The sequence below is a fragment of the Dendrobates tinctorius genome, unplaced genomic scaffold, assembly GCF_039654945.1.
Source record: "Dendrobates tinctorius isolate UK_male_01 unplaced genomic scaffold, ASM3965494v1 ptg000022l, whole genome shotgun sequence".
Taxonomy (NCBI): domain Eukaryota; kingdom Metazoa; phylum Chordata; class Amphibia; order Anura; family Dendrobatidae; genus Dendrobates; species Dendrobates tinctorius.
In genome coordinates, this window is record NW_027361690.1 from 108,840,651 (window position 1) to 108,867,814 (window position 27,164).

Sequence of the window (27,164 nt, forward strand, 5' to 3'; positions counted from 1 at the left end):
GATCCTAAAAAGGGACCCCCACATTGCCAAAATGATGAGGGATGACGACTACTGGCTGGCCAGCATCCTCGATCCACGCTACAAAGGCAAAAACAACATCATGCCACAGGAGAACCTAGAGATAATATTGGCTAACAAACAAGCAACTCTGGTAAACTGTTTGAGGCTTTCCCAGCACACAGCAGCGGTGCTGGTTCTCCCACGAGCCGTAGTGGGCACAATGGAAGAGGTGTTCGTGGTGCACACAGCTGAAGTGGGGTTGGAGACAGGGGTTTAATGACCACGTTGTGGAATGATTTCTCAAGTACCGCTCACATGACTGCTAATACTGCAGTATGGTTACAAACTACTTCTCCCTCACAGGTCATTCCCCTTTGACTATTGGGCCTCTAAACTGGATGCCTGGCCTGAATTGGCACAATATGCCTTACAGGAGCTCGCTTGCCCTGCTGCTAGTGTGTTAGTTGGCCAGATACTACTGTCGTTTCATAAAGAATTTTGCACGCCGAGCCCGAGCCCTGCAGGACATGCTAAAGGGGGCTTTGGCCGGGGCGAATGGGTGGAAAATCCAGTGGCAACAACCGCAAGAGGAATCCTTCCAAGACCTTAAGGCTGCACTCTCGGGTGTCCCAGTGTTAGCTTATGCGGATTTCTTGCAACCGTTCATACTGCACACCAACGGGAGCCTCCACGGGCTAGGGGCTGTATTGTCCCAAGTTCAAGATGGCCGGGAGAGGGTGATCGCCTATGGTAGCCAATCACTTCATGACTCCGAATGTAACCCTGACAATTACAGCGCCTTTAAACTCAAACTCCTCGTGGTAGTGTGGGCCATAACGGAGCGGTTCACAGAGTACCTGGCAGGCTCCGAAGTGGTGGTGCGGACCGACAACAACCCGCTGGCCCACCTGGAAAATGCCAAACTAGGAGCTCAGGAGCAGCGATGGGTGGTCCGGATGGCCAAGTTCAACTATAAGATCATCTATAAAAGAGGGGCAGAAAATGTACACGCTGACGCGCTCTCCAAGATCCGGCATACCACTGCAGGGAGAGGTCGAGACGACGAATTAGAAGGGGAAGAGACGCCAATTGCCCTCACTGCCACAGTGCTCATGGCTTCCACACAGGAAGAATCCCATCTAAGACCCCCAAGGGGTATGCTGGAACAATTGCATGACAGATGGATCCAACAGCAGCAAGAAGATGAAGAAATCGGGCTCCTACGCTGATGGGTGACCACCGGCAGGCTACCGGCCGACTCCCAAAGACAGACCTTGACTCAGGATATGTTGCTGATGTTACGCGAATGGGAGAAATTAGTCATCAAGAAAGGACTATTGTATCATAAGGCATTATCACGGGCGACGTTGGCAACAACTTGGCAGGTAGTTGTGCCCGGAGCCCAACTCAGTGAACTGGCTCGGGAAGCGCACGCAAAGGGGGTTCACTTCGGAGCTCAAAAGACCTTGCAATGATTGCAGCATATAGTTTACCATCCGCGCTTGCACGCTGCTGTGGAAGAAACTTGCCGGGCCTGCCGCCTATGCGAGCTAGCTAAACCACCCACACAACGGGCCCCGGTCCAAACGATAGTGACATCAGCACCCCTCGAACTCTTGATGGTGGACTATTTGACCATTGTTCCCGCATACCAAGGGTATGAGCATTGTCTCGTCATGTTGGATCATTTCACCAAATTCGCCGTGGTAACCCCCACCCGAGATCAAACTGCGGAGTCGGCCGCCTATGCAATCTGTAAAAACTTTATCCAAGTGTACGGCTGCCCTCAGCGGATACATTCAGACCAGGGGGCGTGCTTCCTGGGGAAAGTCATGGAGGAATTACATCGTCTCTATAGTATCAATTAGAGTTGAGCGAAACGGGTCGAAAAAATTCAAAAGTCACCGACTTTTGGCAAAGTCGGGTTTCATGAAACGAAACCCGACCCTAGGATGAGGTCGGCCATGAGGTCGGCGACTTACGCGCCAAAGTCGCGTTTCAAAAGTTTGTTTTGCGCTCTTTTTCAGCCAATCAGGATCCACGGACACTGTGGGCAACGTGATGACATAGGCACGGGTCACCACCATCTTTCAGAAGGGCATGCAAGTGATTGGCTTGCTTTGGTGGGCGTCACAGGGGGTATAAAAGGGCGTGCATGCCGACCGCCATCTTACTTCTGCCGATCTTAGTATAGGGAGAGGTTGCTGCTGATTCTGTAGGGAGAGCGTTAGGCAGGGAAGAAGACAAAAAAACTGCTTCTGCTGCTAGCGATTTGGCCTGCACAACACACAAGTCACTGTGTTTGCAGTGCAAGGGGAGGCTATATTGTGGTGTACCAGTGGTGTTGGTTGTTGGGCTGCCTTCTAAGGCTTCCTGACACACTGGCATTGCTCTTTACCCACTGCTCCGCAAACTGCTTTTTTAAAAGCAATCCAATCTCCCTTATCCTCTCGTCACTTTGGTCACAGGCAGCTGTGCCATCGAGCGTGTCACATAGCGCTCAGATATCAGTGGGCCGCACACAATCCACAAGTGTCCAGTGTCCAAAAGTGTACGCAGAGATTCAAAATCTCCATTATCCTCTCGTCACTTTGGTCACAGGCAGCTGTGCCATCGAGCGTGTCACAGAGCGCTCAGATATCAGTGGGCCGCACACAATCCACAAGTGTCCAGTGTCCAAAAGTGTACGCAGAGATTCAAAATCTCCATTATCCTCTCGTCACTTTGGTCACAGGCAGCTGTGCCATCGAGCGTGTCACATAGCGCTCAGATATCAGTGGGCCGCACAAAATCCACAAGTGTCCAGTGTCCAAAAGTGTACGCAGAGATTCAAAATCTCCATTATCCTCTCGTCACTTTGGTCACAGGCAGCTGTGCCATCGAGCGTGTCACATAGCGCTCAGATATCAGTGGGCCGCACACAATCCACAAGTGTCCAGTGTCCAAAAGTGTACGCAGAGATTCAAAATCTCCATTATCCTCTCGTCACTTTGGTCACAGGCAGCTGTGCCATCGAGCGTGTCACATAGCGCTCAGATATCAGTGGGCCGCACACAATCCACAAGTGTCCAGTGTCCAAAAGTGTACGCAGAGATTCAAAATCTCCATTATCCTCTCGTCACTTTGGTCACAGGCAGCTTTGCCATCGAGCGTGTCACATAGCGCTCAGATATCAGTGGGCCGCACACAATCCACAAGTGTCCAGTGTCCAAAAGTGTACGCAGAGATTCAAAATCTCCATTATCCTCTCGTCACTTTGGTCACAGGCAGCTGTGCCATCGAGCGTGTCACATAGCGCTCAGATATCAGTGGGCCGCACACAATCCACAAGTGTCCACTGTCCACAAGTGTACGCAGAGATTCAAAATCTCCATTATCCTCTCGTCACTTTGGTCACAGGCAGCTGTGCCATCGAGCGTGTCACATAGCGCTCAGATATCAGTGGGCCGCACACAATCCACAAGTGTCCAGTGTCCAAAAGTGTACGCAGAGATTCAAAATCTCCATTATCCTCTCGTCACTTTGGTCACAGGCAGCTGTGCCATAGAGCGTGTCACATAGCGCCCAGATATCAGTGGGCCGCACACAATCCACAAGTGTCCACTGTCCACAAGTGTACGCAGAGATTCAAAATCTCCATTATCCTCTCGTCACTTTGGTCACAGGCAGCTGTGCCATCGAGCGTGTCACATAGCGCTCAGATATCAGTGGGCCGCACACAATCCACAAGTGTCCAGTGTCCAAAAGTGTACGCAGAGATTCAAAATCTCCATTATCCTCTCGTCACTTTGGTCACAGGCAGCTGTGCCATCGAGCGTGTCACATAGCGCTCAGATATCAGTGGGCCGCACACAATCCACAAGTGTGCAGTGTCCAAAAGTGTACGCAGAGATTCAAAATCTCCATTATCCTCTCGTCACTTTGGTCACAGGCAGCTGTGCCATCGAGCGTGTCACATAGCGCTCAGATATCAGTGGGCCGCACACAATCCACAAGTGTCCAGTGTCCAAAAGTGTACGCAGAGATTCAAAATCTCCATTATCCTCTCGTCACTTTGGTCAAAGGCAGCTGTGCCATCGAGCGTGTCACATAGCGCTCAGATATCAGTGGGCCTCACACAATCCACAAGTGTCCAGTGTCCAAAAGTGTACGCAGAGATTCAAAATCTCCATTATCCTCTCGTCACTTTGGTCACAGGCAGCTGTGCCATCGAGCGTGTCACATAGCGCTCAGATATCAGTGGGCCGCACACAATCCACAAGTGTCCAGTGTCCAAAAGTGTATGCAGAGATTCAAAATCTCCATTATCCTCTCGTCACTTTGGTCACAGGCAGCTGTGCCATCGAGCGTGTCACATAGCGCTCAGATATCAGTGGGCCGCACACAATCCACAAGTGTCCAGTGTCCAAAAGTATACGCAGAGATTCAAAATCTCCATTATCCTCTCGTCACTTTGGTCACAGGCAGCTGTGCCATCGAGCGTGTCACATAGCGCTCAGATATCAGTGGGCTGCACACAATCCACAAGTGTCCAGTGTCCAAAAGTGTACGCAGAGATTCAAAATCTCCATTATCCTCTCGTCACTTTGGTCACAGGCAGCTGTGCCATCGAGCGTGTCACATAGCGCTCAGATATCAGTGGGCCGCACACAATCCACAAGTGTCCAGTGTCCAAAAGTATACGCAGAGATTCAAAATCTCCATTATCCTCTCGTCACTTTGGTCACAGGCAGCTGTGCCATCGAGCGTGTCACATAGTGCTCAGATATCAGTGGGCCGCACACAATCCACAAGTGTCCACTGTCCACAAGTGTACGCAGAGATTCAAAATCTCCATTATCCTCTCGTCACTTTGGTCACAGGCAGCTGTGCCATCGAGCATGTCACATAGCGCTCAGATATCAGTGGGCCGCACACAATCCACAAGTGTCCACTGTCCACAAGTGTACGCAGAGATTCAAAATCTCCATTATCCTCTCGTCACTTTGGTCACAGGCAGCTGTGCCATCGAGCGTGTCACATAGCGCTCAGATATCAGTGGGCCGCACACAATCCACAAGTGTCCAGTGTCCAAAAGTGTATGCAGAGATTCAAAATCTCCATTATCCTCTCGTCACTTTGGTCACAGGCAGCTGTGCCATCGAGCGTGTCACATAGCGCTCAGATATCAGTGGGCCGCACACAATCCACAAGTGTCCAGTGTCCAAAAGTGTACGCAGAGATTCAAAATCTCCATTATCCTCTCGTCACTTTGGTCACAGGCAGCTGTGCCATCGAGCGTGTCACATAGCGCTCAGATATCAGTGGGCCGCACACAATCCACAAGTGTCCACTGTCCACAAGTGTACGCAGAGATTCAAAATCTCCATTATCCTCTCGTCACTTTGGTCACAGGCAGCTGTGCCATCGAGCGTGTCACATAGCGCTCAGATATCAGTTGGCCGCACACAATCCACAAGTGTCCAGTGTCCAAAAGTGTACGCAGAGATTCAAAATCTCCATTATCCTCTCGTCACTTTGGTCACAGGCAGCTGTGCCATCGAGCGTGTCACATAGCGCTCAGATATCAGTGGGCCGCACACAATCCACAAGTGTCCAGTGTCCAAAAGTGTACGCAGAGATTCAAAATCTCCATTATCCTCTCGTCACTTTGGTCACAGGCAGCTGTGCCATCGAGCGTGTCACATAGCGCTCAGATATCAGTGGGCCGCACACAATCCACAAGTGTCCACTGTCCACAAGTGTACGCAGAGATTCAAAATCTCCATTATCCTCTCGTCACTTTGGTCACAGGCAGCTGTGCCATCGAGCGTGTCACATATAGCTCAGATATCAGTGGGCCGCACACAATCCACAAGTGTCCAGTGTCCAAAAGTGTACGCAGAGATTCAAAATCTCCATTATCCTCTCGTCACTTTGGTCACAGGCAGCTGTGCCATCGAGCGTGTCACATAGCGCTCAGATATCAGTGGGCCGCACACAATCCACAAGTGTCCACTGTCCACAAGTGTACGCAGAGATTCAAAATCTCCATTATCCTCTCGTCAATTTGGTCACAGGCAGCTGTGCCATCGAGCGTGTCACATAGCGCTCAGATATCAGTGGGCCGCACACAATCCACAAGTGTCCACTGTCCACAAGTGTACGCAGAGATTCAAAATCTCCATTATCCTCTCGTCACTTTGGTCACAGGCAGCTGTGCCATCGAGCATGTCACATAGCGCTCAGATATCAGTGGGCCGCACACAATCCACAAGTGTCCACTGTCCACAAGTGTGTGCAGAAATTCTAAAACTCCCCTGTCCTATAGACACCTTGTACCTTGTTTTACATTACTATATAGTTTGTTGGATTTTGTCTACATTTCTACCAAAAATGAGGAAGGCTGGTGGAAGAGGCCGTGGAATTGGGCGGGGGTTGGCAGCTGGTAATGATGGTGTTGGTGGTGGATCTGATGGTAGTGGCAAGAGCAAAATAGGACCAAATGCAGGAGGTGCTGACCCTGCGTCATCGTCTGTCTACATAAGGCCTCGAACGCTTAGTTTACTAGGAGTTGGCAAACCGCTTTTAAAGGCAGAGCATCAGGAAAAAGTTTTGTCTTACATTGCTGACTCAGCCTCCAGCTCTATCGCCTCCTCTTCTTCAGTTGTAAAAAGTAAAAGCACTGAGTCGTCATTGGAGGCTCATGTTCATGAACCACACCTTTCCTTGTGTCCTTCACCCCAACCAAGATTGAAGGATGACGCAGGCCATACTACTGATTACTCCATGGAGCTGTTTTCACATACCATGCCTGGATTATCAAGTCAAATGGTGAATTACCCAGGCCAAGATGAATCTGACATGGAGTGCACTGATGCACAGCCGCTGATGGATGATTCTGCTGGTACATTCACTCAGAGCACTACATTGTCCTCGCAGTGTACAGAGCCAGATTTTGACCCTGATGAGACTCAGGTGCCCCTTCCCGCACACTATACCACCATACACGGTGACACAGAGAAAGGTGCACATGACATAGAAGAGGAGTGACCGGTCTGCAAACCCTGTCTTATGAGGAAAGGTTGCAGGATTTGGGAATGTTTAGTTTGCAAAAGAGAAGACTGAGAGGAGACTTAATAGCTGTCTACAAATATCTAAAGGGCTGTCACATTGTAGAAGGATCAACTTTATTCTCATTTGCACAAGGAAAGACTAGAAGCAATGGGATGAAGCTGAATGGGAGGAGACACAGATTAGATATTAGAAAAAACTTTTTGACAGTTAGAGTGATCAATGAGTGGAACAGGCTGCCACGAGAAGTGGTGAGTTCTCCTTCAATGGAAGTCTTCAAACAGAGGCTGGACAGACATCTAACTGGGATGATTTAGCGAATCCTGCTTTGAGCAGGGGGTTGGACCAGATGGCCCAGGAGGTCCCTTCCAACTCTACGATTCTATGATTCTATGATTCTATGAGGAGGTGATGGATGACCCAGTTGTTGACCCAGATTGGCATCCATTGGGGGAAGAGGGTGCTGCTTCCAATAGCTCAGATGAGGAGCATCCACAGCAGACATCGACATCGCAACAGCTGTTATCTGGCAGTCCCGGAGCACTCCAAAGACAGGTTCCAAACATCAAAAGAGTTGCTGGACAGCTTGTCCAGAGGGTCAAAAGATCACAGCGTGCTAGGCCGCAAAATGTCTGCCAAAGTAGGAAGAGTGCAGTGTGGCAGTTTTTTGAACAAAATCCTCATGATCAGGCCAAGGTTATCTGTAAGAAGTGCGCAAAGACCTTTAGCCGAGGGAAAAATCTGAAAAATTTGAATACCAGTTGCATTCTTAGACATTTAACCAGCATGCACTTGCAAGCGTGGACACAACACCAAACCTCAAGTGCCACATGTGCAACTGATCACAACGAAGGTAGTCAGCAACGCTACATTGTTTCCCCCACTGTAAGCACACCGGTTAGCACAGCAGCAAATGTTGAGGTGTCGTTGCAAGGCCACAGCAGTCAGGGAATCCCACTGTTATATCAACGAAAGACTGATTCTAGGCCATCAGAAAGAACACCAACTCCATCACCATCATCAACCCTCTCTCAGTCCGCCCTGTCCACCGCTACTTCCACCATATGCAGCTCTCAAGTCCAGCTCACCCTCCCAGACACTATGAGTAGGTCAAGAAAGTACTCAGTCTCTCATCCGCGTACACTGGGTTTGAACGCCCACATTGCCAAACTAATCTCGTTTGAGATGATGCCCTTTCGGTTGGTGGAAAGCACAGCTTTCCGCAAACTCATGGCCTATGCAGTACCACGCTATGACCTACCCAGTCGCCACTTCTTCTCTCGCAAAGCCATCCCAGCCCTCCACCATCATGTGAAAGACCGCATTGTCCATGCACTCAAGCAGTCAGTGAGCGGAAAGGTGCACCTCACAACTGATGCATGGTCCAGTCGGCATGGCCAGGGCCGTTACGTGTCATCACTGCGCACTGGGTTAATGTGGTGGATGCAGGGTCCACAGGGGACAGCGGTGGTGGGACAGTGCTGCCTAGCCCACGGTCTAGGAAACAGTTGGCTGTAGGCGTTCGACCCTCCTCCTCCTCCAGAAGCGACAGCTCGTCCACAGAGCGCAGTCGTACGAGCACTCCATCTGCAGCTGCCACTGTTGCACACGATGTGTCCCCCTATTGAGCAGCTAGTGGAAAGCGTCAGCAGGCTGTGTTGCAGATGATGTGTTTGGGCGACAGACACACCGCCGAGGTGCTGGCCGAGTACTTGAAGCGACAAACTGAGTCATGGCTGGGCAGTGTACATCTTGAGGCAGGCAAGGTAGTTAGTGATAACGGCCGTAATTTTGTGGCAGCCATAGCCCTTTCAAAACTCAGCCACATACCTTGCTTGGCTCACACCTTGAACCTGGTGGTGCAGTGCTTCCTCAAAAATTATCCGGAGTTAACAGCCCTGCTCCAGAAGGTGCGAAGACTGTGCGCGCACATCCGCCGGTCGCCTGTACACTCCGTTCGTATGCAGAAGCTGCAGCGATTGCTCCACCTTCCCAACCAGCGCCTCATTATCGACATTGCAACAAGGTGGAACTCCACCCTGCACATGGTGGAGCGGCTGTGCGAGCAGAGGCAGGCCATAATGCATTTGTGGGAGGATACACGGCCAGGCACTTTGAGAGGAGACATGGAGTTGACAGGCGTGCAGTGGTCAAAGCTGAAAGACCTTTGTAAAGTCCTTCAGTGTTTTGAGGAATGCACACGGCTGGTAAGCGCAGACGACGCCATCCTAAGCATGAGCATCCCACTTATGCATCTGCTCATGCAAACTTTGACGCACCTTAAGGAGCAGGCGTCTGCAGCCAATGTTGATGAGGAGGAAGAGGAGGAGGGAATCCTTGATGACATTCAGCCATTGTCTGCTCAGGGACCTCTCCTGGACGAGGTGGAGGAAGAAGAGGAGGAGGAGGAGGAGGATGATGGGGATGATTACTTAGGGGAGGAGGATGCATCTCGTGGGGCAAGTGAAAATGTTGGCGTGGCAAGGTCTGGTACAGGGTTTGTGCGTGACTGGAGGGATGTGGATTTGCCAGAAAGTGCTCCTCCACCCAGCACTCGCAGTGCATCATTGACACCGGGAACATTGGCCCACATGTCAGATTATGCCTTGCGGATCCTAAAAAGGGACCCCCGCATTGCCAAAATGATGAACGATGATGACTACTGGTTGGCCAGCATCCTGGATCCACGCTATAAAGGCAAATTACAAAACATCATGCCACAGGAGAACCTTGACCTAATATTGGCTAATAAACAAGCAACTCTGGTAAATCGGTTGCTTGAGGCATTCCCAGCACACAGCAGCGGTGATGGTTCTCACACGAGCCGTACGGGCCGGGGGCAGCTTGGCAGAGGTGTTCGTGGTGCACACAGCAGAAGTGGCGTTGGAGACAGGGGTTTCATGACAATGTTGTGGACTGATTTTTCAAATACCGCTCACACAACTGGTAATACTGCATCGATGGAAAGTGACAGGAGACAGCAGTTGTCAACTATGGTTACAAACTACATTTCCTCCCATATCGATGTTCTCCCACACAGGTCATTCCCCTTTGACTATTGGGCCGCTAAACTGGACACCTGACCTGAATTGGCCCAATATGCCTTACAGGAGCTCGCTTGCCCAGCTGCAAGTGTGCTATCGGAAAGAGTCTTCAGTGCAGCTGGATCAATCCTGACAGAAAAAAGGACCCGTCTGTCAACCCAAAATGTGGATGATCTAACCTTCATTAAAATGAACCACGCATGGGTTTCCAAGGATTTTGTCCCACCTTCCCCTGATGACACATAGGGTGACAGAAAAATGGCTTGCTTTGGTCCACCTCTTCCTGGCACTTCACCTATTTCGCCTTTTGCATCAGTTGAATGTCCAACATCAACATATGCCACTTTCTAAAACTCCCTAACTGTGCTGCCTCCCCCCCCATGGCCGGGGTCACCACCTAGCGCATGACACCGTGCGAGTGCCGTTGCCCTGGACAGGTGGGTAGGCCGACTCTTGGGCGCGGGCACTGGCTCAGGGTCCCTCATATTGCAAACAAGTGTCTCTGACGGTGGTGGTGCACACCCGCCGTCAGACACACCGCTGTACTATGAGGGGCCCAGTGCCAGTACCGACGCCCACGAGTGTGCCCCCCTTGCTTGGCCAGGGCCCCAGCATTTGCAATATTTACCTCTCCCTGCTCCTCCGCTGTGTAATCTGGGCCGTCAAATCCATACTGTGCCAGACACCGTCTGAGCCTGCCTCCTGATGTATAGACATATATTTTGAATGTGTACGCTATCCATACATGTTATCCGGGGATACGGTACCCCTTCTAACCTTTGTGCAATGACGTGCAATCCATACTGGGCATAACACCGTCTGAGCCTGCCTCATGCTGTATAGACATATATTTTGAATGTGTACGCTATCCATACATGTTATCCAGGGATACGGTACCCTTTCTAACCTTTGTACAATGACGTGCAATCCATACTGGGCCTAACACCGTCTGAGCCTGCCTCATGCTGTATAGACATATATTTTGAATGTGTACGCTATCCATACATGTTATCCGGGGATACGGTACCCCTTCTAACCTTTGTGCAATGACGTGCAATCCATACTGGGCCTAACACCGTCTGAGCCTGCCTCATGCTGTATAGACATATATTTTGAATGTGTACGCTATCCATACATGTTATCCGGGGATACGGTACCCCTTCTAACCTTTGTGCAATGACGTGCAATCCATACTGGGCCTAACACCGTCTGAGCCTGCCTCATGCTGTATAGACATATATTTTGAATGTGTACGCTATCCATACATGTTATCCAGGGATACGGTACCCTTTCTAACCTTTGTGCAATGACGTGCAATCCATACTGGGCCTAACACCGTCTGAGCCTGCCTCATGCTGTATAGACATATATTTTGAATGTGTACGCTATCCATACATGTTATCCGGGGATACGGTACCCCTTCTAACCTTTGTGCAATGACGTGCAATCCATACTGGGCCTAACACCGTCTGAGCCTGCCTCATGCTGTATAGACATATATTTTGAATGTGTACGCTATCCATACATGTTATCCGGGGATACGGTACCCCTTCTAACCTTTGTGCAATGTGATATAGAAGAGTTAATGGTTTGCTTTTATATCCCTTTAAATGCCTTTAAGACTTCAATTGCCTTTTGCCTTATTATTGCTAGAATTATTCTTATGTAGACTAGTAGTCTCTGTCTTCAAGGAAACTATACTTGTTATCATATTTGTTCTCAACAACGTGTTCTGGGTATATTGTAAACAAGGTACGTACGACCCTGAGGTGATGGTGGGGGCCAAATGAGCTCCAGAGTCACATATTGTTGTAAATGGTATAAAAACATGTCTTATATTTCATTACGTCAGATAAAGTGATTTGACCACGACCCGTGTGTGTTGAGTCCTTTGTCTCCAAGCGCTTGTCATCAGAAGGGCGACAAAACCTCTCAATCCGGCCTCACTGGTGATCTGGAAAGATCTGACGCTTGGTCAGAACAAAAACAGCTACGACAGTTTGGCGCCCGAACAGGGACCGTGGAAACCAGTCTATTCGGAATCCGTATGTGGGAGCTTCCTGGGAGGTTGAAAATGCAGAATCCAGGCTGCAGCAGGTGAGAACATTTATTCTTACATTGATTCTGCATCTGCAACCTCTCTAAGGATGTCCACATACCTCTGGGTAAGACTGTAACAGCACGGTTCAAAAGAACCCACATCACCAGTGAGGGGTGAGTATGTCTGTATGAGAGTTGAATAATAGAGTAATAAGATAATAATTGTCATCTGTATTATCTGTTAAACTGTTCTGGCAATATACTAATATACTAACTGGTTGTGTACTGGTGTACTGTGTAGCACAAAGTCTGGGATAGACTCTGTGCAGTGGTTGTTGTTTTGGATTGGCAGTAAATCATATGAGGCTGTATTTTGTATAGGGCTGTGGTTTTTTGGTTGCTCTGGTTTTCAATGTTTCTTGTTGTTTAAGAAGTTGGCTTTGGTGTTCTCGGAGTGTCAGTGGATACTGCTGTAGGTTAAAGTGTCAATCAAATCCAAAGTGCAAGATAGGCAGGCTGTGTGAATCCTTGTATGTATGTCTATGAGAACCTCTGAATAAGATGAGAGATGAGTAATTGTGTATAAAAAAAGTCCCTGAATGTGATGAATGAATCATCACACATCATTTTTGTGTCAAGAGATTGTTACCTTTCTAGTTGTGGGGGAATCCCGGACAGATGCGTTATAGATATTTCAAATCTACATCTGAGACTGAATGAATTGAGTAATGATATAGCTCGTGTTATATGTGGCATTACATTGCAAAGTTTCCTGAATGCATTTGGCCAGAAAAAGGGCAAGGCATGGTTAATCTCATTATACAGTTATCTGCTCTTACAGTGAAATCCCGTGATTTTGAGTTTTCTTTGTAGAAATTGATTTTGATAAGTCTAAAGAACTACGGAACTCTGTGAAGGACGCTCTGATGGGAGGGGGTAATGATACCGCTGCACAGTTTTTCTTCTCCCTTCGCTCTTATCTCTGCTGAGTGTGAGCTGTGCTCAAAATTCTCTGTATCGTTCCAATTTTGTACGCGCTGAAAGATTTGTGCATTTTAAAGCAACAGTACTTAATTGAAGTTGGAAGTTAAAAGTAAAATATGGTGCCTAATTTAGAAGGAAATTGCAAGTGATTGATGGTCATTGTAAGTGATTGTTTGGTCATTAATGTGTTTGAACCTGCTTCTAGTTGTGTGATTGATTTGCATAGCAAATTGTGTATCAACAGAGGAGGTAGCCGACTGTACGGCTGATAAAGTGGGTTAGAGTCCTATCACACCTGGGACTTCTTACTTTAGTCAGCAGGTTTTATTGTTGTGGGTGAGAGGCGAGGGTGAGGAGCCCTCTGGATATACCTTGGCAGGCTCACTCTGACTTGCTAAGTGTGGCCTGTAAGACAGAGGTCCAGGCACACTGGGAGGGCATTTCAGAAGAAAGGTGAGCTGTCTAAGGTTGAAATAGCCTTCCCACAACAATCCATGGAGCTGGGCTGGAAGGATGCAGGCCTGATCCTATTCTAGCCAGCTGATCTAGCGGGTGAGAGGCAGAGAGCCTTCCCGCTACATCCTGTAGGTCTAACAACAGAAGTCCCATAAATGAGGGATATGAAGGAGACAAGGGACAACCCAGCTCCAACACCCTAAAGCAAGCTCAATAACATGTAATACTTAGGAGAAAGAACATGAGAGCACGCCATAAATTCCATATAGAAAAAATATAAATTTTTTTTATTATTATTATTATTAAATAGTTGACAAAAGATGGATAAAACAAGATGTGCTCATAAACAATATGGACCATAAATCCCATGTACCGACCAAATCCCCTCCAGATGGAAAACCAGGTAAGAATATACTGACGGCCTCAAATCATGTCCAGGAAATAAAAATCGCCCCAGCAAATGTGGAATCCACAAATCACAATAGCGGTAACTGGTATTACCCGTATCAATATACGCTACCAGCAAAAATCAAAGTGCTGGTGGACATGGTAGATGACCATCAGAAAAAAGCCACCCCAGCAGATGTAAAATAAGTAGTCATGGAGGTAGAGGCTAGTAATACAAATGCCAAAAATACACTGCCAATAGTATCAAAGAGCGCTGGTAGAGGTACAAAGTCAAATAAATGACAACTCACCAAGGAGGGGAAAAGGGGGGGGGTCCGGTAGTGGGGCCTCCGACGCGCGTTTCGCGACGTCCCCCGCCGCTTTATCAAGGAGGAGAGTGAATAGAGAGATCCCAGTAGGGCCTTCAAATAGCCCCTGACCCCGGTCACATGACCGGCGTCAGCCAATCAAAATGGCCTAAACGGCGCATGCGCCGTGGTGTCCGCAGGTCCTATGCTGCAGCCCGGCGTCCACACACTGCGCGTGCGTCGGTACCCGAGGCATAGCGCACTGTGTAAAGGGACGCCGACCGCAACATGGAGCAGCACACAGCACGGCGATGCGCACAGCCATGTAACGATTGAACTAGGACACAGTGTATGTAATCCCTGATCCAAGATTCCCTAGCAAGGGGCCAGGATGACATAAGAATAAGCCCCATAATAACAGGAGCAGCGATGCTGTATGAAAGTCCTAAAAAATACTATAAACAATGATCCACAAATAACCCCCCCATCCGATAATATGTATATAGTATCGTACATTATATTAATTATAAGGAGTGAGCAGAAGATCATTAATACATAAAGAGTAAAATACAACAATGTACAGCAAAAAATTCCAATAAACAGCAATTTCGATGTTATTCAACCCCTGGATAGATGTTCTTGATTGTAGACAAAGGGAAATCAGATCCAGTATGTAGGGCTACTTGAGGCAAAACCGGGACATATAAGATGATACTGTAAATAAGAAAACACATATCTCAAAATTAAAAACAATAAGATTAGAAAAACGATGGATTAAAAACAACCACTAAGGGAGAACATAGGAAATATAGAGTCCTGCGGGACTTAACAAAGACTGGGGAGACCATGTTACAATTCATTTTAGTTGGGTCAAAGAAGAAAGGGTAATCTCACATGAAGTGAGATATTATGAATGAACAGGGGTCAAAAAAAGGGGGGAAAGGACAACCACAGAATTTTATTTGGCAAAATGGAGTGTCACAAAAATGGAATAAAACTCAAGGACTCATTCAGTCCCCTAGGTCTCATAGTGTCCAATCGGACAATCCACTTAACCTCCATTTGCCCAAGGATCTTTCTATGGTCCCCACCCCTTATGCCCATATGCAGAGCATCAATCCCCCTGATCTTTAATAGACTTGCCTCACAGTTATGATGAGCCCGGAAGTGTCTGGGGATAGTTTTCAATTCAGTGGAATCAGACACCGCCCTGGCTGCGCCAATGTCCCGCACGTGCTCACGTGTCCGCACCCTCAGCTCCCTCGTGGTGAGGCCCACATAAATTTTAGGGCACGGACAAGTTGCATAGTAGACAACGTTAGACGTCCCACATGATATCCGTTGTCTAATTGTAAACTCCCTACTACCATCAGAGGAGCTGAAGGTGGAACAGCGTAGGACATTAGCGCAAGCCAGGCAGTGTCCACACTGAAAAGATCCCCAGACCGGGCCACTAGTCCCAAAGAAATTTCTGGGGGTTGGTACATAGTGGCTCCGAACCAAGAGATCCCTTAGGTTCCTAGATCTACGTGGCGTCATGGAAGGGGAGTGTCCAAGGACGGTCCTCAGGGCTGGTTCTGTCTCCAAAATGGACCAATACTTTTGTAGAATGGTGCGCATATTGGACCATTCATGATTGTATGTTGATATAAAACGTATAGGTCCATCTTTATCTCGTCTGCCAGTCTTCATAGTAGATTGTAGGAGACCATTACGCGGGGTACATCTTGCTCGATCATAACCCCTCTTAATGCACCTACGACTGTAGCCCCTTTTGAGAAAACGATCCCTCATGTCTTGGGCTTGTTTTTCAAATCGATCATTGGTGGAGCAGATGCGTCGCATGCGGAGGAACTGTCCGACCGGGATGGCCCGCACAGTAGCCGGATCATGGGCCGAAGATGCGTGCAATAAAGAATTGACAGAGGTGGGTTTCCTAAAGACGTCCGTCTGGATACGCCGATCAATGTCGATCTCCAGGCGGACGTCCAGGAAATCCACAACCCTGCCATCATGCTTATATGTCAAGCGAATATTGTAATTATTGACATTTAATGACCTCATGAAATTCCCGAGCAGGTCGACCCCACCATCCCACAAAAATAAAATATCGTCAATAAAGCGGTACCAGCACAGCACATGGGAAGCGTCACGTGGGCCCCCGTCGCCAAAGAGATCCCTCTCCCAAGCCCCCAAAAAGAGGTTGGCGTACGAAGGCGCACAAGCCGCTCCCATGGCTGTGCCCCGCTTCTGCAAATAAAATTGGTCCTTGAAAACAAAAAAATTGTGGGTTAAGATGAAGTCGACCAGCTCGAGTACCAGCTCACATAGCGGGCCATCCAGGTCGGAGGCCCCCAAAAACAGGCGAACAGCATCAACTCCAACCGAATGATCGATACATGTATAGAGGCTCTCTACATCGGCAGTGACGAGAAGAGTGGACGGTTCCACAAGGATGCCATCAACCCGAGCCAGGACATCCGTCGTGTCACGTATATAGGATGGCAGTGCTTCTACTAATGGTTTAAGATAGAAATCAATAAAGCGACATACAGGCTCACAGATACTGCCAATCCCTGACACTATAGGACGTCCTGGGGGGTCGAGGGCATCCTTGTGGACCTTGGGTAAAAGATAAAAAGTGGGGGTTCTGGGGAATTTTACCACCAAGCCCTCAAAGACCTTCTTAGTTATAACACCGCTTTCAAATGCCCTAACCAGGATCAGTCTAAGTTCATGCAAAAAACGACTCCCTGGATCAGAGGGTAGTTTTTTATATGTTTCTGGGTCCCTCAGTTGGCGATACACTTCTTTCTCATATTTCTGACTAGGCCATACCACTATGTTCCCCCCCTTATCAGCAGGTTTAAACACGACATCCTCCAATGATTGTAATTGGGAGATCGCCAACCGTTGTTTATGAGTTAGGTTATCCAATTTACGTCGTGAGGATAGTTTTTTAAAATCCTCACTCACCAATTTGGTAAAAATATCCACAGAGGGACACAGCGACAAGGGAGGGAACCTAGTGGATTTAGGCCCAAATGAGGGGGGGAACTTACTCATAGATGGACCATCCTGTTCGGCAAGCAACTCCTCCAAATCACGAATTGCCTCCCTTTCAGTGTTGCTCAGGGACCCAGGAGCATACCGTGCGGTATGAAGTTTTTTCAAAATTAATTTCCTTGAAAACAATTGAAGGTCTTTCAGGGCTGTAAAGTAATTAAAAGAATTAGTGGGTGAAAATGTTAGACCCTTCCCCAGAACCTCCAATTGTACATCAGTTAATACATAATCTGAAAGGTTTAATACCTGTAGATCCCCCTGAGGACCACCCTTGGGGACTCCCGATCCCCCAGTTCTGGTTTTTGTGAACTGGCGTGTCTCGACCCTCTTGGGAGCAGCCACCTTCGGGCCAAAGTTCGACCCAATACCTCTCTGTCCCTGATCATCATCCTGAGTTGATATATTAGAACGAAGTGAGGTCGATCTTGACCGTGAATATGATGCATTTCTATTTCTAGGGCGGGATCGCCCACTCATATCACGCCATCTATACACCCTAGAGAGTTGTTTGTCTTGAACATCTCTTTTGAATTTTTTTGCCTTATTTACTTGGATGTCCAGAGCCCATTTTTGTAGATCCGAATCAATCTGATCATTCAATTTTTTAAGGGCGTCACTGGACATCTCTTTATGTAGAATAGATTGCAATTCGTCAATTTCTGTTTCAATAACAGCAAGGGAATCATGATCCATCTGCTTTAAGAGGGTCAGAAAACCTTTTGAACAGTTATTGGTCAATTCTTCCCATTTGTTCTTAAAAGTCTCATCCAAAATCGGAAAAGATGGGAAAACTTGAATTCTAAGTCCCCTCGGTATCAACTCTTTCTGAATGTATTGATCTAAAAATTCATGGTTCCACCATGTCTTGGTGCGCTTTCTCAACAGTTCCTTAAATCGAACAATAACTTCCTGCACATCCTTGTTAGAAGTCCCGCATTCCCCGTCCACATCATTCTGAAACACATCATGAAGTTGTGCTCGCCACGTAAGGTCGCGTGAGCGAAAATCCATAATATAAGTCGGACCAGCTGTGAAAAACACAGAAACAGTTACTAACAACAGAAGTCCCATAAATGAGGGATATGAAGGAGACAAGGGACAACCCAGCTCCAACACCCTAAAGCAAGCTCAATAACATGTAATACTTAGGAGAAAGAACATGAGAGCACGCCATAAATTCCATATAGAAAAAATATAAATTTTTTATTATTATTATTATTAAATAGTTGACAAAAGATGGATAAAACAAGATGTGCTCATAAACAATATGGACCATAAATCCCATGTACCGACCAAATCCCCTCCAGATGGAAAACCAGGTAAGAATATACTGACGGCCTCAAATCATGTCCAGGAAATAAAAATCGCCCCAGCAAATGTGGAATCCACAAATCACAATAGCGGTAACTGGTATTACCCGTATCAATATACGCTACCAGCAAAAATCAAAGTGCTGGTGGACATGGTAGATGACCATCAGAAAAAAGCCACCCCAGCAGATGTAAAATAAGTAGTCATGGAGGTAGAGGCTAGTAATACAAATGCCAAAAATACACTGCCAATAGTATCAAAGAGCGCTGGTAGAGGTACAAAGTCAAATAAATGACAACTCACCAAGGAGGGGAAAAGGGGGGGGGTCCGGTAGTGGGGCCTCCGACGCGCGTTTCGCGACGTCCCCCGCCGCTTTATCAAGGAGGAGAGTGAATAGAGAGATCCCAGTAGGGCCTTCAAATAGCCCCTGACCCCGGTCACATGACCGGCGTCAGCCAATCAAAATGGCCTAAACGGCGCATGCGCCGTGGTGTCCGCAGGTCCTATGCTGCAGCCCGGCGTCCACACACTGCGCGTGCGTCGGTACCCGAGGCATAGCGCACTGTGTAAAGGGACGCCGACCGCAACATGGAGCAGCACACAGCACGGCGATGCGCACAGCCATGTAACGATTGAACTAGGACACAGTGTATGTAATCCCTGATCCAAGATTCCCTAGCAAGGGGCCAGGATGACATAAGAATAAGCCCCATAATAACAGGAGCAGCGATGCTGTATGAAAGTCCTAAAAAATACTATAAACAATGATCCACAAATAACCCCCCATCCGATAATATGTATATAGTATCGTACATTATATTAATTATAAGGAGTGAGCAGAAGATCATTAATACATAAAGAGTAAAATACAACAATGTACAGCAAAAAATTCCAATAAACAGCAATTTCGATGTTATTCAACCCCTGGATAGATGTTCTTGATTGTAGACAAAGGGAAATCAGATCCAGTATGTAGGGCTACTTGAGGCAAAACCGGGACATATAAGATGATACTGTAAATAAGAAAACACATATCTCAAAATTAAAAACAATAAGATTAGAAAAACGATGGATTAAAAACAACCACTAAGGGAGAACATAGGAAATATAGAGTCCTGCGGGACTTAACAAAGACTGGGGAGACCATGTTACAATTCATTTTAGTTGGGTCAAAGAAGAAAGGGTAATCTCACATGAAGTGAGATATTATGAATGAACAGGGGTCAAAAAAAGGGGGGAAAGGACAACCACAGAATTTTATTTGGCAAAATGGAGTGTCACAAAAATGGAATAAAACTCAAGGACTCATTCAGTCCCCTAGGTCTCATAGTGTCCAATCGGACAATCCACTTAACCTCCATTTGCCCAAGGATCTTTCTATGGTCCCCACCCCTTATGCCCATATGCAGAGCATCAATCCCCCTGATCTTTAATAGACTTGCCTCACAGTTATGATGAGCCCGGAAGTGTCTGGGGATAGTTTTCAATTCAGTGGAATCAGACACCGCCCTGGCTGCGCCAATGTCCCGCACGTGCTCACGTGTCCGCACCCTCAGCTCCCTCGTGGTGAGGCCCACATAAATTTTAGGGCACGGACAAGTTGCATAGTAGACAACGTTAGACGTCCCACATGATATCCGTTGTCTAATTGTAAACTCCCTACTACCATCAGAGGAGCTGAAGGTGGAACAGCGTAGGACATTAGCGCAAGCCAGGCAGTGTCCACACTGAAAAGATCCCCAGACCGGGCCACTAGTCCCAAAGAAATTTCTGGGGGTTGGTACATAGTGGCTCCGAACCAAGAGATCCCTTAGGTTCCTAGATCTACGTGGCGTCATGGAAGGGGAGTGTCCAAGGACGGTCCTCAGGGCTGGTTCTGTCTCCAAAATGGACCAATACTTTTGTAGAATGGTGCGCATATTGGACCATTCATGATTGTATGTTGATATAAAACGTATAGGTCCATCTTTATCTCGTCTGCCAGTCTTCATAGTAGATTGTAGGAGACCATTACGCGGGGTACATCTTGCTCGATCATAACCCCTCTTAATGCACCTACGACTGTAGCCCCTTTTGAGAAAACGATCCCTCATGTCTTGGGCTTGTTTTTCAAATCGATCATTGGTGGAGCAGATGCGTCGCATGCGGAGGAACTGTCCGACCGGGTGAGAGGCAAGGAGCCTTCCCGCTACACCTTGGCAGGCTCTCTCTGACTTGCTAAGTGTGGCCTGTAAGACAGAAGTCCAGGCACACTGGGAGGGCATTTCAGAAGAAAAGTGAGCTGTCGGCAGAAAAAGGTTGAAGCCATGGCAACTTTTTCTGTGTACCATCGGTGCCCCCAATGAGATCCAAGAGAGCTATGCAAATTGAAAAAGACAGAGAAGAAAGGAAGCAGTAATACAGGTTGGACCAATTTAAAAAAAAAAAAAGGCAAAAATATCAGAGTGTGAATGTTTGGATGTACAAAAAGGCACAGACAAGGGAAGAAAATAGCAAGTGAATAAATGATGCTTGAGAATGAATGTGCAGCAGTGTGGAAGGTGTATTATGAATGTTTTGATTGACAAAGAGTAACCAGAGACTCAGACAAAACAGATGGACTTGTAAACACTGTGATCAGACTCAGACAAACCCAGACTGAATAGCTATTTGTGTGACCTGTGCTACTGACCTAAGCAAGTTGCGCTAAATCCTGTCCAGACAAGATCATATGTAGTGACATAAGAAGCTGACATAATAGAGTGGGTAGTGGGGACATTGACCTTTGAGGAGTAAGCTGACAGTAGACATCAGACGACCAACCCCATCAGTGCGACTAGAATAAGAAAGATGCAGGTGTATTATCCCTGGAGCCCCTCTGACCAGCTAGCTTTGTTGAAACAGTTGCCTGACCCTGAAGACCAACCATTCCCATTTTACAGACACATACAGGAAATACAGCAGACATATAAGTGTACCTGGGCAGACCTAGAGAGGTTGGTGAGTTTAAAGGCAGGTGACGCACTAGGACATATAATTAAGACACACACAGATGTGACAAAGAATCAGGCTTGGGGCATGGATGATAAATCTGCACTGTCTGGGGAGACATACTGTGAGTCACTAAGACAATGGGCTACAGTGGAACAATCAGAGCAGTCTGTACTCCTGATTAACGTGACACAGCAAAGAGGAGAGAGTGTAGAGATGTACTTTGGACGGTTACAGCTGAAATGGGCAGACATGGGGTACATTTGCATAAACCCACTTGATGTTAGAATACTGGTGAATACATTCATTTACGGTATGAACAAAGACTTGCGAGACGCAGTACAGACAGCCAGACCTGAATGGAGACATGTAGATCCGAAAGACCTCCTTAAGGTAGCTAAAGAAATTGAGCAAACAAGGACAATAAGACGACCTGTCATGTATGCTGGAGCACAAGGAAAACAGTGGAGACGTAGTAAGGTACCAAGGGACCTAGAAACAGTGAGGTGCTGGAATTGTGGTACTTACAAAACTTATTGTTAGTGACAATACCCCTATGAATTTACTGGGAGCAGATGTGCTGAGTGCGATCCAGGCCACCATACAGTACTCTCCTGAGGGTATTACAGTCACAAGTCCCCTCTCAGATAAACATTTGTGTAAGATTGCGGCAATGGTGTATATGACAAAAGCGGTGAAACTAACACCTGACACCAAAATGCCTGAGGATGAGGAAATGGGACAGGTGCCAGACACTGTTTGGGCAAGGGGAAAAACGGATGTGGGTCAGTTGCCCATTCCCCCTGTCATGATTAAAATGAAAGAAGGAACCACTCCCCCTTGTTTAAAGCAATACCCCTTGAGCCTAGCAATATCAATAGCCAAATCAATTGCCCCGAGCAGAGATATTAGAGAGTATGTTAAGGCAGGGGTTCTGGTGCAAAGAAACCCCCCTTTGGACTGCAAAGATCTTCCCCCTGTGACACCACTTTGTATCCCATTAGGAAAAAAGAAAAAAAAAAAAAAAGGAACTCAAGGGTTTGCTGACACTTACAGAAAGGTTCATGACTTAAGGGCTATTAATGATGATACAGTGAGTGTGACCTCAATCGTCCCTAACACACACACACAATATTGTCACAGATCCCAGTAATGTTACTAGGAAAGGCATGTGAGATCACACTGACGTTTCTTTTGACAATCTATTCCCCACATGACATCTATGCCATACTCCTACAAGTTCAACCAAAACATCTGTCTATGGCCAGACAGCTCCGACTTGAGTGTGCTCTACTAATTCCTGAGTATGTCACCCCTCAAAAGATGTAACGTTCTGAATCCAGCCACCCTCCTGCCTGTGGATTCAGAAAAGGGGGAATTGGTGACCGTATTAGCAAGTGAGGAAGGATACTTTGACATGACGCATGAACATGTCTGCATAGAACTGATGAGTCAGGAGACAGTTGGGTTTGCACACGTTCATGAAAAACCTGTTCCTAATGCAGACTTTGAGTTTCTTTTTTGTAGATGGCCCCAGATACCACCAGGATGGACGATTCTACACTGGGTATGCAGTAGTATCCTCACATGAGGTAATCCGAGCGGAACCACTCTCTCCTCACATGTCGGCGCAGGAGGCAGAGTTGAAGGCACTCACTGAGGCGTGTAGAGCCGCTGCAGGTAAAGTCGCTAATATTTTCACAGATTCGAAGCCCATTAAAAATGCAGAGCTGGTGAAACAATTGATGGAGGCATTGATGTTACCAGTCCAGGTTGGCATTGTCAAGGTAAAAGCACACACAAAGGTGACTCCGTGGAGGTAGAGGGCAATAGAAGGGCGAACAAGGCTGCTAAAATAGCACAAGGTGGCCTAGAGAGAGCAGTGGATGGTGGCAGGGAGTCAGCGTATTCCAGCCACATTGGGTCTAGATGTCCTGAAATCCCTCCAGTAAAAGGCTGCCCAAACAGAGAAGGTACACCGGGGGAGACTGGGAGCTGAGCTGAACTCAAATGGAGTATGGGAGAATAAGGATAAAATGTGCCCACCAAAGTCCCTGTTCCCAATCATGGCGCAAGCAGCACATGGCCCCAATCACACCTCAAAAAGTCACATGTGTGCCATGGTAGATGCCTTCTGGATCGCTCCTGGTTTCAGTTACGCAGCCGCGAAACTTGTACAATCATGCCTCATCTGTGCACAGCACAACCCAGGTAGAACAGTAAAAGTCCCTAAGAAAGCGACACCTAGGCCTCTCTACCCGTTTCAGAGACGGCAGATTGACGACATACAGCTACCAAGGTAGGAGTGTATGCAAATATCCCAGTATGTGTAGATCTCTTCTCTGGTTGGCCGGAAGCCTATCCGGTAGAACGTGCAAATGCTAAAATGACTACAGACAAACTGATGAAAGAACTGATCTGCAGGTATGGTGTCCCAGAAACCACAGAAACAGATAGGGGTGCACACTTCACGGGAGAAATAATGAGGGAAGTCATGCAGGCCCCGGGTGTACAGCAAACATTTCATACACCATATAGGCCACACAGTAGTGGGAAAGTGGAAAGACTAAATGGGACACTTAAACTGAAAATTCAAAAGGCCATGGCAGACACAGGAAAGAGCTGGGTAGAGTGCTTGCCTCTTGCACTCTTTTCAGTCAGACACACTCCAAATAGAAACACAGGCTTGTCTCCCTTTGAAGTCCTGTTTGGTAGTGCACCAAAGACTGGTCTGTACTTCCCACAGGTGCTACAAATGCAACACGGTGCTATGACAGCCTACGTCCAGGCCTTGCAGGAAAGACTTAATGTGGTGCATAAACATGTGTTCTCATACATTCCAGATCCTAATGCCAGTGCAGATGTGCATCAGCTGAATCCAGGTGATTGGGTGGTTATACGCAGACACGTGAGAAGGATCCGGGACCCACGATTTGACGGCCCCTTCCACGTCCAGCTGACCACATCCACTTCAGTAAAACTTGAGGGAAAGTCCACCTGGATCCACGCCTTTCACTGCAAGAAGGTCCTGTCAACAGCAGAATGACTGTTCTCCTCATCACCTTGCTGGCAGTGACAGGGTTACTGCACTCTACAGAGACACAGGACAAACTCTTAAATGCTGATTGGGACAACAAACTTGTTCGGCATCATGCTCTTCTTATAAAGGACATGGAAGGACAGAAACCGAAAGACTGTTGGATCTGTACACACAGCCCTGTATCCGTGAGGACTATGCCGTTCTTAGCCTTACCTCTGGAGACATGGGAGGTATTAACCCCACACTGCATATACAATGAGACTTGGACTCAATCTAGGTGTGCCCCATGATATATCTGCCTCATTGGCTATAGTCGAATGGGCCGCTAATCCCTGGTTTCAGTTTAATATAACGCGGCCTAAAGGTACAAATGTGGTGGCGGGAATATGATTCAGATGTCGGAAATATGGTCGCCAGGAGGAGGACTGAGATCCCTCACTCAGACCCTATTCCCAATGATGGACGGTGGTTCAGTCTTCAACACACTGGAGCAGACACCTGTGGTGAGGACAATAATTACACTCATGATCAAACACAGGTTAATAAGATGATGTACCAGGATGGTATTGAAGGCTGTAGAGCATCTACGGGTAAAATAATAAGGAAAGAAAGGGGTAAATGTACATCTGGTATAAGGGGAAAACCAATGAATAATACTTGGTGTGCCCATAAGCCTGCAGTAGGTCAGGACTTTTGAGTTTATACCAATGTATACAGACCCCTGGTCACGTTTGTGTTCACCCTGAAGGAGTATTCTTGGTTTGCGGACATCGTGCCTACAGGTGGGTGAGCCCAGCCATAAGAGGGGTCTGCACTCTTGCTAAACTGACACCAGCCACTTTCATAGTTCCTCATAGTAAAATAGACACAGCAGCAGTCCCAATTCACACTTTGTATAGAAGGGCTGCAGACAATAAGCCCCAGCCAAATGGTAGGCCGCATCTAGTAGAGATGGGGATAACAAAATATTCAGTAGTATGCTAATATACCCCTTCATAACACAACTGTGGGATAAATTAGTGGAAGGTACCGACTACCTGGACGATCAGATTTTCCAGATTCTTGAAGTTCTAAATGAGACTAATACAATACAGAGACAATTAATGACAGTTACTAACCAGCATTCTATAGTACTAGATTACCTGACAGCAAAAGGAGGAGGAATGTGTCAAATAATTGGTCCCACCTGTTGTGACTATATTGACCCTGCTGGCAATCTCCAGATCGGGGCCAGTATAGACAGAATAGGTGAACTTAGAGACCAATGGTTAAAACAACACAGCGCAAAGAGAGACTCCTGGTGGGGTAACACATTCTCTTTCCTAAATCCAGTAAATTGGTTTAATGGCTTAGTAGGATGGATTTTTGGCATTATATAGACTTGTATGCAAATTTTGTTGGTTTGCTTATTGCTTTATGTAGCCATAAAAGCGCTAATATATGTATTACTTAAGCTACTGAATAATGTATGCATAAAAAAAGAATCTAAGGCTGAACCTTCTGTAGTGTACCATAGACCCCAGGTGGCCATTGCTGATGGGGAAAGTGAGTGTCCACACTGAGGGTGGATGGGCGAAGCAGGTAGGAAGCCCCCTTATGGGTACTAGACCCATGAGACAGTAGCTCCTATGTGGACATCAGCTGACCCTGTGGCAAAGGTTATACCATTTACAAAAGGGGGAAATTGATATAGAAGAGTTAATGGTTTGCTTTTATATCCCTTTAAATGCCTTTAAGACTTCAATTGCCTTTTGCCTTATTATTGCTAGAATTATTCTTATGTAGACTAGTAGTCTCTGTCTTCAAGGAAACTATACTTGTTATCATATTTGTTCTCAACAACGTGTTCTGGGTATATTGTAAACAAGGTACGTACGACCCTGAGGTGATGGTGGGGGCCAAATGAGCTCCAGAGTCACATATTGTTGTAAATGGTATAAAAACATGTCTTATATTTCATTACGTCAGATAAAGTGATTTGACCACGACCCGTGTGTGTTGAGTCCTTTGTCTCCAAGCGCTTGTCATCAGAAGGGCGACAAAACCTCTCAATCCGGCCTCACTGGTGATCTGGAAAGATCTGACGCTTGGTCAGAACAAAAACAGCTACGACAAATGACGTGCAATCCATACTGGGCCTAACACCGTCTGAGCCTGCCTCATGCTGTATAGACATATATTTTGAATGTGTACGCTATCCATACATGTTATCCGGGGATACGGTACCCCTTCTAACCTTTGTGCAATGACGTGCAATCCATACTGGGCCTAACACCGTCTGAGCCTGCCTCATGCTGTATAGACATATATTTTGAATGTGTACGCTATCCATACATGTTATCCAGGGATACGGTACCCTTTCTAACCTTTGTGCAATGACGTGCAATCCATACTGGGCCTAACACCGTCTGAGCCTGCCTCATGCTGTATAGACATATATTTTGAATGTGTACGCTATCCATACATGTTATCCGGGGATACGGTACCCCTTCTAACCTTTGTGCA

The 27,164-nt window shown here is 47.1% G+C and overlaps 1 long non-coding RNA gene across 1 annotated transcript; it reads left to right on the top strand.

The window, feature by feature from the left end:
- The first annotated feature begins 11,696 nt into the window (after positions 1-11,696).
- On the top strand, positions 11,697-26,647 carry LOC141084351 (uncharacterized). The gene is made up of 2 exons (XR_012230982.1): positions 11,697-12,311; positions 24,463-26,647. It is a non-coding gene; the product is annotated as an uncharacterized lncRNA (long non-coding RNA).
- The last annotated feature ends 517 nt before the right edge of the window (positions 26,648-27,164 follow it).